Source organism: Mustela nivalis (assembly GCF_964662115.1).
Source record: "Mustela nivalis genome assembly, chromosome: 11".
NCBI classification, from domain to species: domain Eukaryota; kingdom Metazoa; phylum Chordata; class Mammalia; order Carnivora; family Mustelidae; genus Mustela; species Mustela nivalis.
The window spans coordinates 64,467,496-64,484,863 of NC_139030.1; the positions used below are offsets into that span (position 1 = coordinate 64,467,496).

Genomic DNA, 17,368 nt, shown 5'->3' on the forward strand with positions numbered 1-17,368 from the left:
CTAAGGATTCCTTTCCTGTTTCCTATGGATGTATTCCTTTTCTATCATTTCAGTAGGAAGGAAGAGAGCTAAACCAGCAGAAGTGTACGACTATAAATGGATCTGCCTCCATATGGTTCCACAGTAGCCACACTCCCTGATTGCCTTCTCCAATGGGCACAAAAGCCACGAGCTAGGATCGTGCAGGATGTTTCAAGCCGACCTAACTGAACCCACAGGCATTAATGTGGCTACTAGTTTTAGAGACAAACTACATAAATTGAAAGGAAGTACTGTGATTAAAAACAACTATGCACGTTATATTGTCTATGTGTGTACATGTATAGACATTCTGTATCCAGAGTGGATAAGCAACAGGTAAATTTGTTGACTGTTAGCTCTGTATCATTCATTTTTTCTTATACGACCAACACATACCTTGAAAAAATAGCACATTTGTCAGTGTTGCTGGTGTGATCAAGGCATCAGCGCCTGTCAAACGAGGCTTAAGCCTCTAAAAAGTGTCTCTGCTGACTTGTTAGCTCTAAGGCTTCCACCAAGAGCCTGACCTTTCTCCTACCCTCGATTGTCAAGTAATAGGAGGACACTTGCTACCACCAGCCACAGTTCTTTATAAAGACCTGAGAGAGGGAGAGAGCTTCCGCTTCAAAGCATTAAGTCTCCTTTAAGATCTAGACATCACAAACCCCAAGAAGTCCGTGCACAGGGTCCATTCATTTCACAGTACTCAAATGAAATGCAGATAAACAGACAGCAAATTTATAAAAGAAATGACTCCTCTAAAAATGGCATCATATTTCAAACACACAAGGGTAGAGAACGTAACGCATCCGCCATGAACCTAGACCCAGCTCTTATCAAATCTTAACCTCTGCTATCTTTTCTTCGAATCTCAGGTGGGCGGGGGGAGGTGTTTTAAAGGTGTATTTTTCAATAGTCGTGGTCTGGCTAGACCAACAACAAGGGGAGAAACCACTGGAAATCGATTCCATTTTTATTTAAGCCAAATCTGGAACATACACCATGATTCTTGGCTTACTTCCTAACTTAGCTCTCATTGTTGTCACTGACAGATGAGGATGTAAACTCGATCTTTATTGGGAGACCCCAAACTCTTAACAGGACTGAAAATCAGGATGCAATTTTGAATGAAATTAAAGCAATCCTTTCGCCTAAGCTCCCTATGCTCAGGAATGTTTTCTGTGTTCTAAAATGTCTGTAATTTATGATGAATGAAAATTACAGTATTTTAACTTTTAGAATTAAATCTCTTTAAAGTATTGACAGCAAAAGAAAAAAGCTGGAAAATTTAACAATATTTGAAATGCTAATTTCAAACAAGGGAATCAGAACTGCTATGGCCACAAAGTCCTCAGGGACAAGTTTCTCTTACTTTTAGAAGCTGAGATTTATGCAAAGTCTGTCAGAGGATGGTTCATTTATGCTATGACATCATGACTGACACTGAAACTGCCTAACTTGGTCAACAAAGAGCACAGAGAAGATGCTTGAAAAACATTTGTTTGTTGTATCTATTGTCCGGATTGTTCAGAACAATCAACTCAGCAGCTTAGTAAAGCAAAGACCACTTGACTTTAACTCACACTGAAGAAAAATCAATGTTAAACAGTTTACAGACAACTCATTGGTGTTATTTTGCTAGACTATCTGTAAACCCAAAAATAATATGATTGTGTCACTAACGAGCCCTACAGATGCTGACGTAGGGTGGCTGCATTCTCATTCTGAATCTCTGAGATGCAGGAAAACAAAGAAACACAGAAAAATACAACTTTCAGAACTCACCAGCCACTCTGGAGTCTCTTAAATCCCTATAGGAAGTAAAGCCCGATTAACACAATTCGTAACTCATAAGGATGTCCCAAAGCACTTTTACAAAAGATAACGCAAAGAAACAAACTCATTTTCACAGTCCTGACATCCGAATTCCAAAACCCAAATAAAGTTAATAAGGGTTGAGTAAAGGTAACGTGTTTAACCTTCAATTCCCAAAAGAAAATTCGATTAAACAGACACTGCCTTTCCTCAGAGTAATCCTCGATAATTGAGGATTTTATTGTACAGGGCAGTTCATAATTACCCCCAAAAGTTTGCTTCTCAGTTAAAATGCAGAGACCCTAGTCCCCATTTACCTATTAACCTACCCCAGCACTGTAAAGAGCTTCTGAAAGGATCAAATAATAGCTAAGAATATAAAAAGCTCTTCATTAATAGAGCTGTCCATGAACAGAGGGTAAGAGGACAACAGGAAGCTTTAGAGTCTGTGATTTAAAAAAAAAAGTCTTCAGAGTGAAAGGGAACATCCCGCAAATTAGGTTAATTTTATAGCAATCTCCTTTTCTGAATCAAGGAGGGTAAATACAAAATAGCTGACAGGTGACACAGGCAGATCCTGACAGAAATGCCCTGGGGACAGCAATCCCCTTGATTGGGGCTCCTGGGAAACATGGGGACCAGCACGCTCTGGTGCCACCCATTTACCACAGGACTCAAGACAGCCATGTTCGGCCCTGTCCATAAAATCAAGCAATTCTTCCCAAAGATGAGGATAAAATCCTACCGATAAATATTCTTTATCAAAAAAATCACATTTTCCTCCATGTCCCTGGTACAGCCTGGGATAGAGTATAACAAATAAATAGATGCTTTTAAAGCTTTCTTTTGACAATGGATTCACTAAACTTCTTCTCCAATTACTGCTTCCCTGTAGAAGGGGGGAAAGGCAGGGAGTAGTCTCTCTTCTGCTAAATTGCTATGCAAAATGGAGCTCCCCCCACCCCCACCAACCCGGGGAAAAATATCCTAGTCAGAGTCACTGGACCTCCCCGTCACGGGGGAGTCTTACCACATTTATGTCAAATATGCTTGCTTGAATTTACAACGTTATTATATGGGAAAATATTTTCAATTTTTAAACAACCATCACGTAAATTTTCAAAACACATGCACTATCATTTTTAAGTTATAAACTGCCCGTATCAGACTACTGCAAGTTCTAGAGTAAGTTTACTTAAAGAATAAAAACTGCAACCAGGGGACAGGGGCTCAAGAGCACCTGGCTGGCGGGGGGGGGGGGGGGGGGGGCGGGGGGGCGGGGGGGGGGCAAAAACCCAGGTTTGGCCATTCGCTGCCTGACGAAGTTCGAAAGCAAAGACACAAGTGGTGGTGAAACCAGAAAGAAGTTTATTCCTGTGAGGCCACTCCAGGAAGACAGTGGATTAACATCTCAAAGATGGTCTCCAAAGTGCTGAAAGTTATTTAAAGAAAATATGGGACAAAGGCCAATGGGTAATGCAGTAAAGGTCAGGCTGATCATCATCTTGGGGTCAATCCTATGGGGTCTTGCTAGCTCGTGGTGGTTGTTATTGCTTGAGGGGGTAGTTCAGGATGTTTTTGCCTTTGGGGTCTTCAACTGGAGTTCAAAGGATAAGCTGTAAAAAAGAACTTAAACAGAAAGTACAGTCAAAATGGAGGTAGTTAAAATCCTCTTTGCAAACAAGTAATAAATATGAAATACCACTTAGTCTATACCACGTGAGCCTTCTTGAAAATGACCCTATCTGCTATTCAGGATCTACTCACAAAACCACCAGCTTTGTCTCAAGACATGAAGCATTAATGCACCAGAGATTCCTTCCCCATTCCCCAAGAGCGTCTTGTTTTCCTTCAGAAAAATCTCTTCTGCATCACTGCTTTTAGCCTAAATCCTAAGCCACTGAGCTCTCTCTCTCTCTCTCTCTCTCTCTCTTTAATTAGGCTCACTCATTGAGAAAATGGCAACATGGACTTTCAAAATTAAGTCAACCAGAAAAAAGGTGCTGGGTGCCAAGACCTTGGACTGAGGCAAATTATTTAAAGTCATTTTGTCAATGTTAGGTATCTGACAGAAAAACTGAGAAACTCTGGAACTGCACACCAGTGGCACCATTATAATTCCGGCATGTGAAGGGAAAGGGGCCAAAATAAACCACGTGCGAAGTGATCAGAGCCACTGCCATTAGAAATTGTTTACGCGGGAGCTTCTGGCAATAAGTTGTTTCAATACAGAGGGGCCACTATCTCGCCCCACCTCTGCAGATCCAGTAAGCACCAGTGACTAACACCTGCAGTCCATGCAAATACATTTTCAGAGTCTTACTCATAAAAATTGCATCTTCCTTGCACAAAAACAGGAGCCTGGATGGTGGGTTGTTCCTTCCCCCTCTCCATGGAAACTGTGTATGCATTTCTCAAGAGACAGCCAATGCTAGCTATTAGCTGCAAATAAATAGCTTCAAGAGATGAACAATTCATAGAGTAGTCTAGAAACACTTGTACAGTTGCAGCGCTGGACTCTTGGCGAGCTCTCTGCTAGTAAAGGAGAGCTGGAGAGCATGGTCCCAGTAATGAGCTATTAAATGCAAATAACGTCAATGCTGAATCCTTCCCTGGGGCTCAGCATCGGGGAGGGAGGGCTCCGCAACACAGGAGAGGGCAGCCGCACGCCGGGCCATTTGCCATTGCCATTTGCCTTTCTGCTCCTGATGACAATTCTTTTTTTTTTTAATTGACTTACTTGACACATAGAGAGCGAGCGAGCACAAGCAGGGGGAGCAGCAGAGGCAGAGGGAGAAGCAGGCTCCCCGTCAAGCAGAGAGCCCGATGTGGAGCTCGATCCCAGGAGATCTCTGAGATCGTATCCTGAGACAAAGGCAGACACTTAACCGACTGAGCCACCCAGGCGCCCTCTCCAATGACAATTCTTAAGAGCCTGTCCCTGGGAATACTTCAGAGCTTCCATCACTGGCTTTAGGAAGGCTGCCATGCACATCATGTGCCAATTCAGGGACAGAATCTGATTGTAGTTTAGCTGAACTGAACTGAAAACCTCTTGAACTCACAAGCACAAACTAGTAGAGCTCTTTTTTTTTTTAATTTATTTAACATGTCTATAGTTCTGGTTATGAAAATATTTGATTCTAATTTTAACCAACACCTACTACTGTTTCAGCACATTCCTCTGGTTAAAGGAAATGATGACTTTCCAGTCAGTGACTACAGTGACACAGACATGAACTTGGAGAAATACACTTCCAGTTTTCAGCCTCTCCAAGAGGTTTTAGGTTTTGGGTGTGGTTTTTTGTTTGTTTGTTTTCCTTTCCTGAGTCAGTGTGTCATGAACAAATATTGTCCAATCTTTATGGGATTCCTATGACTATAGGATTATACCATAAGGTTCATATCAATAGCCTCATATACTCAATATACACAAAAAACTGTGCATCCCAGGGCAGGGGACATGGCGGGGATGCTGGTTTTTAAAGTAGAACACAACAGATTCCAGCCCTAAGTAAGTCTTTAACTACATATCTGACTGATGAAGCAGAAGACCACAGGAAAGAATTAACAAAAAGGAGCCTAGGGAAAGACAGTTGATTTGGTTTCTCATTAGTTCACCAATGATTTCAGTTTACCTAATTCTACGTAATATAGTAATGGAGTAACAACGGAGGCCAGACCAGGAAAAGCAGCAGAATCTACGCTAGTTTTCACAGCTGTGGGCTGAAGCAGCACCCAGAATGCCAGAAACTGCTTTAAAGGGCTTGAAACATCTCATTTAATCATCAGGACCTCCCTATGGGAAAGAAACAGTGATCATTCCCATGTTGTAGGTAAGGAAAACACACACACCCAAAAAACCGTGCCTAAGTCACCCGGCTATGAAGTGGAAAAGCCAAAATTCAAATCCAAAAAGCCCAAGTCCAGAATCTGTTCTCTCCATCATACCACCTCACACATCAAAGCCAGCCTTAACAAAAGGATCAGCAGCTTTCCCACAGGCCGCTCAGATCCTTATGAGAGTTCTCAGCAAAGAACAAGAATAAACCTGAAGGACTCCATGCATCACAATTCCCTAATTCTCACTAGTACTCATCCTGCTGATTTGTTCAGCAAACACGCTGCCTCCGGTATGAATGTTAGGAAATCCATGTACACGCAGTCAGGCTATATCCGAAAGATAACTAGCAACTGGAGGAAAATGAAAATCCTACCCTCGTCTGAAAAAGATTTATATCATAGAAGAAAATGCAGTTTCAGTTCTGTGGATCTCAACTGTATTTTTTAAAAGGCACACATGCTAGGGCTTTGTGTTTCTTCCTTTTAAAGCTTAGTATTCATTTGGGCATTTGAAACTTTTATAGCGACCTGTCATTGACTATTTCCATAGGCATCTGGCAGAGAAAGGTTAAGATGCTGCCTTCAGGGCCCTTAACAAGGCTCTACTGTGCTCAGTGGAACCGAGGTCACCTGAGCAAATCCACTGGGCCCCGCCTCCATGGCGCAGGCAAGCTCACCATAAGTGAACTCCGTTTCAGTAGGACTGACGGAGGCGGTGTGATTTAAGAGATAACGCTGAGAATTACCCAAATGGCTGGAGTCATAAAGGAAGGCAGTGATCCCCTGGCTAGCATTAAGGGTTTATTTATGCAGCTAATTTTCCTCCAATGGCTTACCAAGAATGGTCCAAAAGCAGACTGAAAAGAGGAAATCAAGCTGTTTCAATACGATGCTAATTTCCTAGAAGATCTGACACTTTTAGGTTGATCTGAGCAATGAAGATGACCTAACTGGACCATATTACAAGTAAAACAATGCTCTAACTGAATCGCTTAGTTTAGTTAATTCACTGTGCAGGAAGGCTGTATTTGCAAAAGTGGTTGTCAACTCTGTGAGTCAGAATCACCTGGGAAGCTTTAAAAAATACCAGCACCTGAGCCCTGTCACAAACACATTAAATCAGAATCTTTGAGGAAGGAACCTGACCATCAGGGTTTTTTTTTTTTGTTTTGCTTTGTAAGATTTTATTTAAGTAAGCTCTACCCCCAACATGGGGCTCAAACTCACAACTCTAAAATCCAGAGTCATGTGCTCTACCAACTAAGCCAGCCAGGTGCCCCTTAAGGGTTTTTGTTTTTGTTTTTGTTTTTATAATGCAACTCCACTGAAACCAGGATAAATAAGCCTTAAGAGGCCCAAATCTTGCTCTTTGGCTGCTGAAAATGCTACACCAGTCAAAGGCATGGTCAAGGTCAATCACCAAACATAAAATGGGTGATTAGGAATGGAAGGTGGTTAAAATCTGGTCAATTAAATGTATGTTAGGAAGACATAGCACAAACTGGCTCTTTTTAATTAAATGACCTACTTGGGAGATCTTAATCTCTTCAATAAACTGGGTAGGTAGGAAATAAAACAGCTCTAGTCCTGCCTACATTTATCTCAAACTCTTCTGAGAAGACATTTTTAAAAATATAAATCAACCTGGGATGCCTGGGTGGTTCAGGTGGTTGGGCGGCTGCTTTCAGCTCAGGTCATGATCCCAGCATCCTGGGACTGAGTCCCACATCTGGCTCCTTGCTCGGCAGGGAGCCTGCTTCTCCCTCTGCCTCTGCCTACCACTCTGTCTGCCTGTGCTCGCTCGCTCTCTCTCCCTCTGACAAATAAATAAAATCTTTAATATATATATATACACACACACACACATATATACACACGTGTGTGTGTGTGTGTGTGTGTGTGTGTATCAACCTTTGGTACAGGTAGTGTTTACTTTTCTTTAGAGAGCAATAAGGAAGTACATGCAATAAACTTATTTAAACAACCACACAAGCAACCAACCAATCATACACAAACATACCTATATATATGTTAAAATACATAGGAGAGGAGAGAAGAGTTGGTTGACTTTTTTTTTTTTAAGATTTTATTTGGCAGACAGAGATCACAAGTAGGCAGAGAGGCAGGCAGAGAGGAGGAAGCAGGCTCCCTGCTGAGCAGAGAGCCCCATGTGGGGCTCCATCCCAGAACCCTGAGATCATGACCTGAGCTGAAGGCAGAGGCTTAACCCACTGAGCCACCAGGTGCACATTGAGTTGACTTTTAAAACTTGCAGACAAATATGGGAGGTGTGTGTGTGCATGTATTTTATAAAACTCAATCAAAGTGTATAGAGAGACTTTGAAACTGTGCCTAACACAAAAGCCAAAATTTTGTTCCTAGTCTACTCAAAAATGAGTCATCTAAGAGGAAAACACCAAGCTTCTATTCATAGGCCCTTTGGAGGTCTCACTGGAAAAATGAACAGTGCACTCAAGTCTGGCAATATTTTTTTTTACTGCATACATCTGGTTTTGGTATACAGTGTATTCTTGAAAATGCCTGCAGTCAAGAATCCTAGGTTACTGCACAGACCATTCAGTCCTTGGTAATCATCATCCCCAAAGCTATTTCTGACACAGAAATTGCCAAACAAAACTTTCTTCGGTGCAACTTGTGATTCTGCTAATTGAGACAAAAATAACAAGATTATTAGATTTGTGAGTGACAGCAGTTGAATTAGATCTGACAGTGTAGTCTGATACATCCTAAAGATTTGAGCCTGTCTGCCCAGGGTACAGATCAGGTCAGCTATACCCCTGCCTCGCGGGGGTCCAGGCTGCAGAAGCAGCAGCTAGCTGGGGCATTTTTTCCTCACGAAAATCACAGGAGCATAACAGCCCAATCATATTTAAGGCACTCCCTTTAAGGTAACTGCTTGCTTTGCATTCATTTCTCTTCTCTTGGCCAAATAGCTTACAGGCCAAGCCCAGTACCAATGGAGCAGGAAATAAATTCTCATACAACTTAAGTCACATGGCAGGGGAGGGGATTAATACAAGAGAACAACCTATAACATCCATGACCCTCTAATGTGCCAGTTAGAAAACAGAAAACCAATGCACTCCTTTTTTCTTCTTTCTAAAAAATTGTTTTTGACACCATAAAGGTAATTTAAATTTTGAAAACCTCAAAGGTAGAGGGTTAGCATAAACGTAACAACATTGTATAGATTGTAAAAATGCCAAGTTTTCAAACATTCAGCAGAAGCAAAGAGGATGTGCTCTAAGAGGAGAGAGAAAGGGATTCCAGGAAGGGAGAAGTTGATGCTGAAGCACATGCCAAGGGTTTAAATAAAACAGGTCCGTGAAAACGGTAGAAAATGTGGATTTCATATAATATTTCATGTAACTACTAATATACTTTCTATTCTTTTATCTATATTCCAAAAAGTTTTTCTATTCACAACTTTTGTTTTAGATCATCTAGAGAAAACAGGATATTGCCTTATTGGGTGGTTGCCTTATATTCAGGTTTATACAATATTTACTTAATATATTGCTTTGAAATTCACCAAGGCAAAATTTTTGTCTCTTCTACTTAACTTGGCCCAAATCGACTTCTTAGTAAAGTTCACCTTTGTCTCCAGCATAAGTTCAGTCAGTCAACAGAAGGCCAAAAACTTTACTGAAATTCAGATCTCTTGCTACATCAGTCACATTAGGCTGGATATCTGTTCCAACCACTCAACATTAAACATAAACGATGAAGATAACTAACCCCTATGTTACTAAAAACAAAATCATTTCACCACCCTCATAGGTGAGTGGTGTTACAATTTTGTTCGTTAGTCTATCTTACCTCCTTGTCTATCTTACCTCCTTGAGAAGTGAGAGCTACTTCAATCAGGATTTCTCAGACAATATAACCTACACCCCCAAGTTCCCTTGCAGACCCAGAGGAACCCAGAAAAACAGAACTGTTTGTTTTTAACTGTTTTATATACTACGGCTCTGTGTATGTTTTAATTTAGGAAACAAAGGTTCTGCTATTTCAATTATTTTTTTTCAGCCACCAACTGTGAATTATCAGTAGTGTTTAACCCAAGTTAAGCCAGAGCTAAAGTCTTCCTGAGGCTTGGTTTAGCAGACTGTGTTGACTCAGGAAAAGTAACCCGTGGCAGAAAGCAACACAGGAACATTATATTTAGAACCTTCTATGTTTACGTGTCTATAGTTTGTGTGTATATATACACCAGGCACCACTTCATTTAACCCAAGACACCTTTACTGGAACGATGTCTGACCATAATTATAAAGAATCCAAAGCCATTTCTGTATTGTTATTGTCCAACCTATACTCAAACGTCCATCTTCTTTTTCCCTCTGCTTTTTTTGCTGTTGTTGTAGTTGGGTTTGTTTTTTTGTTTTGTTTTGTTTTGTTTTTTTCCTTAATTTGTCAGTGTAAAGTTATGTAAGAATCTCACCTACTTGGATTGGCCATGACCTGAGAGGCTCCAAATAGGCCAAAACTTAAACAATAAATCTTCAACAGACAACCTGCTCAATCAAGACTCCAGTCTTGTTCACTGCTTTACCTGAGACCCCATCTGTCAGGATCTCCAGCAAGCCAGGCTGGAAGGAATCAAAGGATGAAAACACAAGTGTGGGAAAGGGTGTGGCACAGAACCAGAACCTCAACACCAGGGTTTGGTTTTTTTCTTGGGAGATTTTTCAAGGGTCATTTAATCCCAACCCCCTCGTTTTATAGACAGTTAAGAGACTTCCTCAGTTTGCATGGGTATCCCTTCAGCTCTTACCCATCCCAGAATTTATGAAGGAAAAGTGAGCTCCAAAAGAGAAGGCCAGTGATTAGTAGCCTCTTCTCTCATAAACTTTTTGAAGTTAAGAAGCTAGCTATCTGCCATGGCTGAATGAACTAGAACTCCTATTACCTAAGAAAACTAAGTATTTTCTGGATTGTGATAGATCAGTATCCGCTTTCTAAGTAGGGTGTTTTCAAGTTACTTGCCCTGTCTTTACCCCAAAGTGAAGCATTCCCATGCGTTTTATTTCTAACTAGGGGCGTTTTACGCTTTAGGAACTGAATGGTGTTTATAATCCGATGCTCAAGATTGAGACGGTAAACAGGATGTTACACAAACGGTCAGGCTAACTTCCCAGATAGGAAATTTTGCTTCCAAATTAAGTCAGACAATGGACTCACCTCTTCATCCAGAACTCTTCCAGTGAGCAATTTTTTTTTCCCCCCAGAGGTAAGGATTGCACAATCAGCATAATTATTAGTTCTTTAAAACCCCCAAAACATTGGTCAGACACTAACTTGATCCAGGTGTTCACGCGACACTGGTGAGTTCTTGTAGAGTACACTATTTACTAACTGTATAACTTTGTGCAAGTCAAACCACATCTTTCATCTCCAAAATTTTGCTGATATGCTTTTGTTCCCTTTATAGGACAATAAGAACACAAATGGCTAATAAAAATATGTCATCAAATAATAAATATAGTCCTTTAAGTGCAGCCTTTCCTAGAATGGTGTAAGCATGGGGCATTTCAACCAGCTGCCACCAAAGACTCTCAAAGGGAGGACACACGGTTGACGTCATTCAGAGGCTCCCGAAATACCATTTAAGGCAGAAATTTCTAAATGGATTGTCACCGTGTTCACAAAAAAGAGAAGACAGTATACCAAAGGACTACCTCCCACCACTCAATGATGGAACTTCAGGTGCCCTAGTCAAGGGCGAGCAGGCCTTACTAGAAATGTTTCATGACCCAAAGTGCCCAGTTTAACATAAAGTGCCATTGGCAGTGCCAAGACCTCAGTCTACGAGATGGACCATCTATTCTCATCCTCTCCAAATTCACATCTCAAACTTTTAAAAGGAAATAAAACTCACAGCTTTCAGAGTCATTCAGAGGCAAACTAATACCCCAGAATTTGCTCAACCGCTACAAGGCAATCTAGTAACTGTATTTTTTGGCTGCAAAGATGATTCCAATACAGATCCACTCTTAAAAACGTTCCAGTATTCTATCATCGTGCCTTTTACATTTGAACTGCAGTTACCAGTTTCTGAAGACAATTTCACACATCTCATTCATTTTCACACAATTATTCAAACTGAGCTCGGTACATGCGGTTTTGCTTGTTATACAGCTAAACAAGCAGGTTCCAAAAGATTAAATAACTTGCTCTCCGTCACTTAGAACTGAAGACAGTAAGCTGTAAGGCTGAAGCTCCAAGTTTCTACTCCACCCGCTATTGCTATGAAGCCTCTGAAAAAGACAAAAATCCCTGTAATCAACCTAGTGACATAAATAAGACAACAAGGACACCATTTCAAATGGGTAGGTGACATTGGTTTCCTCTGCTTCCCAGTCATCAGATCAAGAACCATCAAATAGGGGCGACTGGGTGGCTCAGTGGGTTAAGCCGCTGCCTTCGGCTCAGGTCATGATCTCGGAGTCCTGGGATCGAGTCCCACATCGGGCTCTCTGCTCAGCAGGGAGCCTGCTTCCTCCTCTCTGCCTGCCTCTCTGCCTACTTGTGATCTCTCTCTGTCAAATAAATAAATAAAATCTTTAAAAAAAAAAAAAAAAAGAACCATCAAATAAAAGCTCCTCGGTTCCACACAGCCCTTCAGACCCAACTAATGGTCATTGATCACTGTCAACAGAGGTCAGTCTAAACATGTACATGAAATAAGCGCTGACTTAACTAAATACATCAACAAGGTACCTGATGATTCTTAATAACCAAAAATTACTTACGTTCATTTTTCATGTAAGTAAAATCCTTTACTATTAGTAAAAGGATTTTAATATTAGACCAAACTCTATTCAGTCAACAAACCAAAAACAGTGGTGAATCACAACACTGACTGCCTTTCCTGAACTGACAGCTGAGCCACACAGGGACCAGACCACTGGCTAACACTCTGGCTGGGAAAGCAAGATGGGGCAAGAGCAAAGGCAGGGACTTAGTTTGGTTTTATGTAAAATTTGGCCCATGATTAAACAAACTCCTGAGGGGCAGAGAAATCCCAAGTGCAATAAAATCCACAAATATTTCATGGTCCAGGAAATTCAGTATGTGCCTTTCGTACACCTGAAAGTTTCCCAACAGAAGAGTATTGTCAATATTTTCTATGGAGACCTTTCAATACTGGGTCTGCATATGCACTATGAAATGAAGACCAAGAGCAACTGTTCAGACAACCAGAAACAAAAGGAAACCTTTGGCCTTGATTTGTGGATAGCATAAGCAAAAGGAACTTGGACTACTATCGTCCCCATAATTTTCTCAATACTCTGATTCAGCAGGTATTATATGTGTATTGGACCACCTCAGTAAGTTAACACTAAGCAGACCACAATTTGGGGACTCTTCAATCCTGTTTGCTGCTCCCATAATGCAACAATCATGACTCTGGGTCACCTGGGTGGCTCAGTCCTTAAGCATCTGCCTTCGGCTCAGGTCATGACCCCAGTGTCCTGGGATCCAGCCCCACATTGGGCTCAGGGAGCCTGCTTCTCCCTCTCCCACTCCCCCTGCTTGTGTTCCCTCTCTCGCTGTGTCTCTGTCAAATAAGTAAATAAAACCTTAAAAAAAAAATTACTCTGAACACACACATGTACAAAAAAGCAGCTTATGTGCAAAAATTATCTTTAGGCAATGTACAAATTCTTCTTATTCTATTACTGTATTTCTTCTCTACATAAAGTGGTCACAAGATCAAAACCGACAACATAGATTCCAAGACCCAATGCATGACCTGCAGCTTGAAGAAGGAAAAAAAAAAAAAAAAAAAAAAAACCCCACTTCATTTTGTGTCCTTATAGAATGTCCTTATAGAAGGCCCCCACCTGGAAGAAACCTGCTTTTGAGGCTTTGCCATGTGCCATTAGAGTTCCCAAAGGAAGAACCTGTGGTATTCACAAATTCCTTAAACTTCTATTTTTAAAACAGTCCATGTCCATTCTTCTTCTTAATGCTGACAAGAGCTCTTAAAGCAGATACCATCATTTGTGCCACTTTACAGATAGACAATAAAGGCTCAGAAAGGTTAAGCAACTTCTCCAAGGTTACCCAGAGAATGAGGAGCAGAGCTGGAATGTACAGGCCAACTGTGTGATCACAAGAGGAACTCTAGACCTGGCTCAATGATGACACAACACACATCTATAATCCCTTATAAGAATCCTTTGGAACGAAACATAATTCAGAATTCAAAATTTTTTAGGAATTGAGGAAGGTAATCAACATAGTTACCCAGATCTTCTTAACACTTGTCACAGTGTTTGGGGCAGCATCCCACAGTCAAAACGGTAGCAAAGCATCAAAGGTCACACTAAGTGGGATAAATCAAGACTGTCTAGCACCTTCCCCTTTAGCTGAGGTCACGGTGACTGCCAGGTGTGCTTAGATATGGCCCAGCTCTGCCAACCAAACGAGTTATATTTTAAAAGAAAAATTCAGGGTGCCTGGGTGGCTCAGTGGGTTAAAGCCTCTGCCTTCAGCTCAGGTCATGATCCTAGGATCAAGCCCCACATCAGGCTCTCTGCTCAGCAGGGAGCCTGCTTCTGTCCCTCTCACTCTCTGCCTACTTGTGATCTCTGTCAAATTTAAAAAAAAAAAAAAAAAGTTCTTTTTTAAAAAACTCTTTCATCAGAAATGCAAATAGCTGGTTTGGGACCTGAACAAGCATACAGACTAAAGGAACAGGTGTCTGGAGTGGATTGTGGATTCACGTACACTAACCGGACATCTAGAACTGCTGATCTTTTATCGCCGGTAATTAGAGAGCACTTCCCCCCGCAGTGCCTGAAGACACTTCAGGATGCCGCTGTGAGACTGCTCTTTCAGTAAAGGAAGCTGACGATGTGCCTGATTCATAAAGCCTCAGCTACCGTAATGTTAAAAATGCCAATTAATCGGAGCAATAAAATCACTCCGCTTGACTGTAACATCCTAAGAATGTCACTATTTCACTGTCACCTCGCATTTGGAAGGACGCTTATCTTTTCTTCTTGTGGATAGTGCACAGTCCCATCTTTTGAGTACAGCAGATCCGATCACCGAGTCTCAGTGCTGCCTGAGCTCTGGTGTCCCCTGGGAAGCTTTAAGAAAAGCCGAGGCCTGGGTCCCTCTCCTGAATCTGTGATTCAGTCAGTATGGCCTCTGTACAGGGTACAGCCTGGTGTCAGAGTTTTCAAAGGCTCCCTAGAGGCTTCTGTTCTGCAGCCAAGTTTAAGAACCACGCAGTTAAAATACCCACCAACGTGGGCTCCCTGTCTCAAACATCCTGGCACGGTTGTAAGCAAACAGCACTATTCTCCAAAATATCACCATCATCATCACCATTCAGAACCCCGAACTAACTACTAACAGGCCTCCAAGTGATCCCGCCTTAGAAAAGGTTCCTATTTATAAATTTCAGGGCCTGCAAGAAGGCAGGGTTAAAAGTTTCTAAATCTAACCACAAAGAAACAAATGTTGGCTGGACCGGGAGTGGGGCTGCTGCAGGGCCCTACCCAGGCGCCGACCCCCCACCCCCACAAGGATTGTACTGAGAGCTCATTCTTTTGCTTATTTTTGGTCCCTTGCTTTTTTAAGGCACCCTGCAGTCAAGTGCTAGGTACAGGAAACTAAAGGGCTTTCTGCTAAATAATTTGGGTTTCTTTGTCAAGAAGAATAAATATATCTTACTTGCTCAATGTAAACAGCCTCTCACTCCTCAGAGGATCAAAAGGAGGGGCTGCAAGACCTCACTTTGTTTAGTAAAAAAAAAAAAAAAAAAAAAAAAAGTGATTTGTGACTGCATTTACCAAAAGATAAAATGTGCTTCCAAATTGCCAAGCGAGTTAAACTGATATCCCTTGGCTGTGCAGATGGTCCAGAGGGCAAAAATGCAAGGCCAACTCAACTCAGATAAAACTAAGAAAGCAACAGCCCACAGGACTTTTCTGCACTCTCTATTCCTTTTTATGGCACAGCTTTGAAAATTAAATCCTCCAAGCAACTGAAAATTATACTCCTTGCCTCTTTAGACATGAAAGGGAGGTCTCTTATGTGAAGCCAAACATTCTCTAACACTTCCACAGAACAGAGTTTGGTCATACCACGAGCAATCTAGATCAAGGCCAGTTAACTGTTAGTAGGAAGCCAATCCTTCATTAAAAAAAAAAAAAAAATTAAATTAACAGCTTTTATTAAAAGAGCACATAGCTCTGAAGTCCCTGCTCTGCTCTCACTTCCAAATGAGAACTATTCTTCCTCCCTTAGTTCCCTGATTCAATGTCAGTTTAGCTAACTGAACTCTTGGGTTTTCCATCCAGGTACCAACCAGAATGGAGGATACATTCCTTATTGGAACTCCTCATGGCCATTATCTTCACTTTGATTCCATAGTACAATGCAGATCCTGCATACAGTCCGGAATTCAGCTTGCAAAGGGAATCCAGAAGTGGCACAAGGAGAAGACCAAATTATAAACCTTTATTAGCAGGACTCTTTATTAATTATGGCCATCAGGGGAAACAGAGTTGATGAGGCCATTTTTTCCCGGGGAGTATTATCTACAGTTTCTAATCTAGAAGAAAAAATTGTCTATCTCCTCTATAGGTAATATTTTCATTTTTATCAGCTTCTTGAGACCTCTAAGGACACTGCAGTTGTCAACCATGGTTGACGATTTACACAGCAACCTTTCAAATATTTTCATCTAAACCTTCCAGTGACATTCTAAGAAAATGGCTAATAACAATGGCTAATATTTATTGAGCAATTAGCACAAAAGAGGTTCTGTTGTACAGGAGAAAGAGATTATCTGAGGCTAAGGAACGTGCTCAATTCACACCATGACTGAATGGGCAGAAATGGTACTAGAACCCAGGTCCCTCCACATCCTAAACATATGCTCTAAACATGGCATTTTTCTGCCTCAAACATCACCTACTTCACCTCTTCAACAGCCACGTTCATCCTCTACAAGAAAAAGGGGCGGAAACTATTTCTAAAGCTAAGAGTTAGTCACGGGTGCCTGGGTGGCTCAGTCAGGTGAGTGTCCGACTCCTGGTTTCGGCTCAGGTTGTGATCTCGGGGTCATGGCATCAATCCCTACGTCAGGCTCTGCACTTCGCACGGAGTCTGCTTGTCCCTCTCCCTCTGCTCCTCCTCCCACCCCTCCTGCATGCTTGCACCCGCTCTCTCTCTAAAATAAAATCTTTAAATCTGTTTGAAACTTTGAAAGAATACAGACACAAAATGGGGTGCAGTAGAAAAGAGGGGAGACGAGACAAATAGGACATCTGTTTTCAAAAAGCTTTAACAAGAAGAGATTCTCATTGGGGAAAGCAGAGGCTCAATTTAATGCATTATTTCAAACCCAATGGCAGGTAAGTAATCTGAAATTCAGCACAAAGCCAGATGTAGTCAGGGTCACTGTGCTTCTCTACAGCGCTATAGACATCGCTTCTTTGTAAAACGCTCCCAGTTTACAATGGAGGAAACCAAAGAACTGAGACATTAATAGATTTAAAAAAAAAAAAAAAAATGATGACCAGGGGTAAAAAAGCAGAAAAGGTCACCAGAAAGTGTATTTTGCCTTTGAATCGCATGATCAATTCAGCACAGACTTGTCGACTGCTGGCTTCCCCAAGAGGGGTGCAAGGACTTCACTGTG

General features: G+C 41.5%; 1 protein-coding gene and 1 long non-coding RNA gene across 11 annotated transcripts in view; both read right to left on the reverse strand.

The window, feature by feature from the left end:
* FMNL2 (formin like 2) overlaps positions 1–17,368 on the reverse strand; it is a 299,371-nt gene that overhangs the window by 151,772 nt on the left and 130,231 nt on the right. The gene's annotated exons all lie outside the window — the stretch shown is intronic.
* Positions 3,182–17,368, reverse strand: part of LOC309843935 — a 93,711-nt gene continuing 79,524 nt past the window's right edge. The window contains exon 2 of the long non-coding RNA XR_014300422.1: positions 3,182–3,452. This is a non-coding gene — a long non-coding RNA (uncharacterized lncRNA). The remainder of the gene's footprint in view (positions 3,453–17,368) is intronic.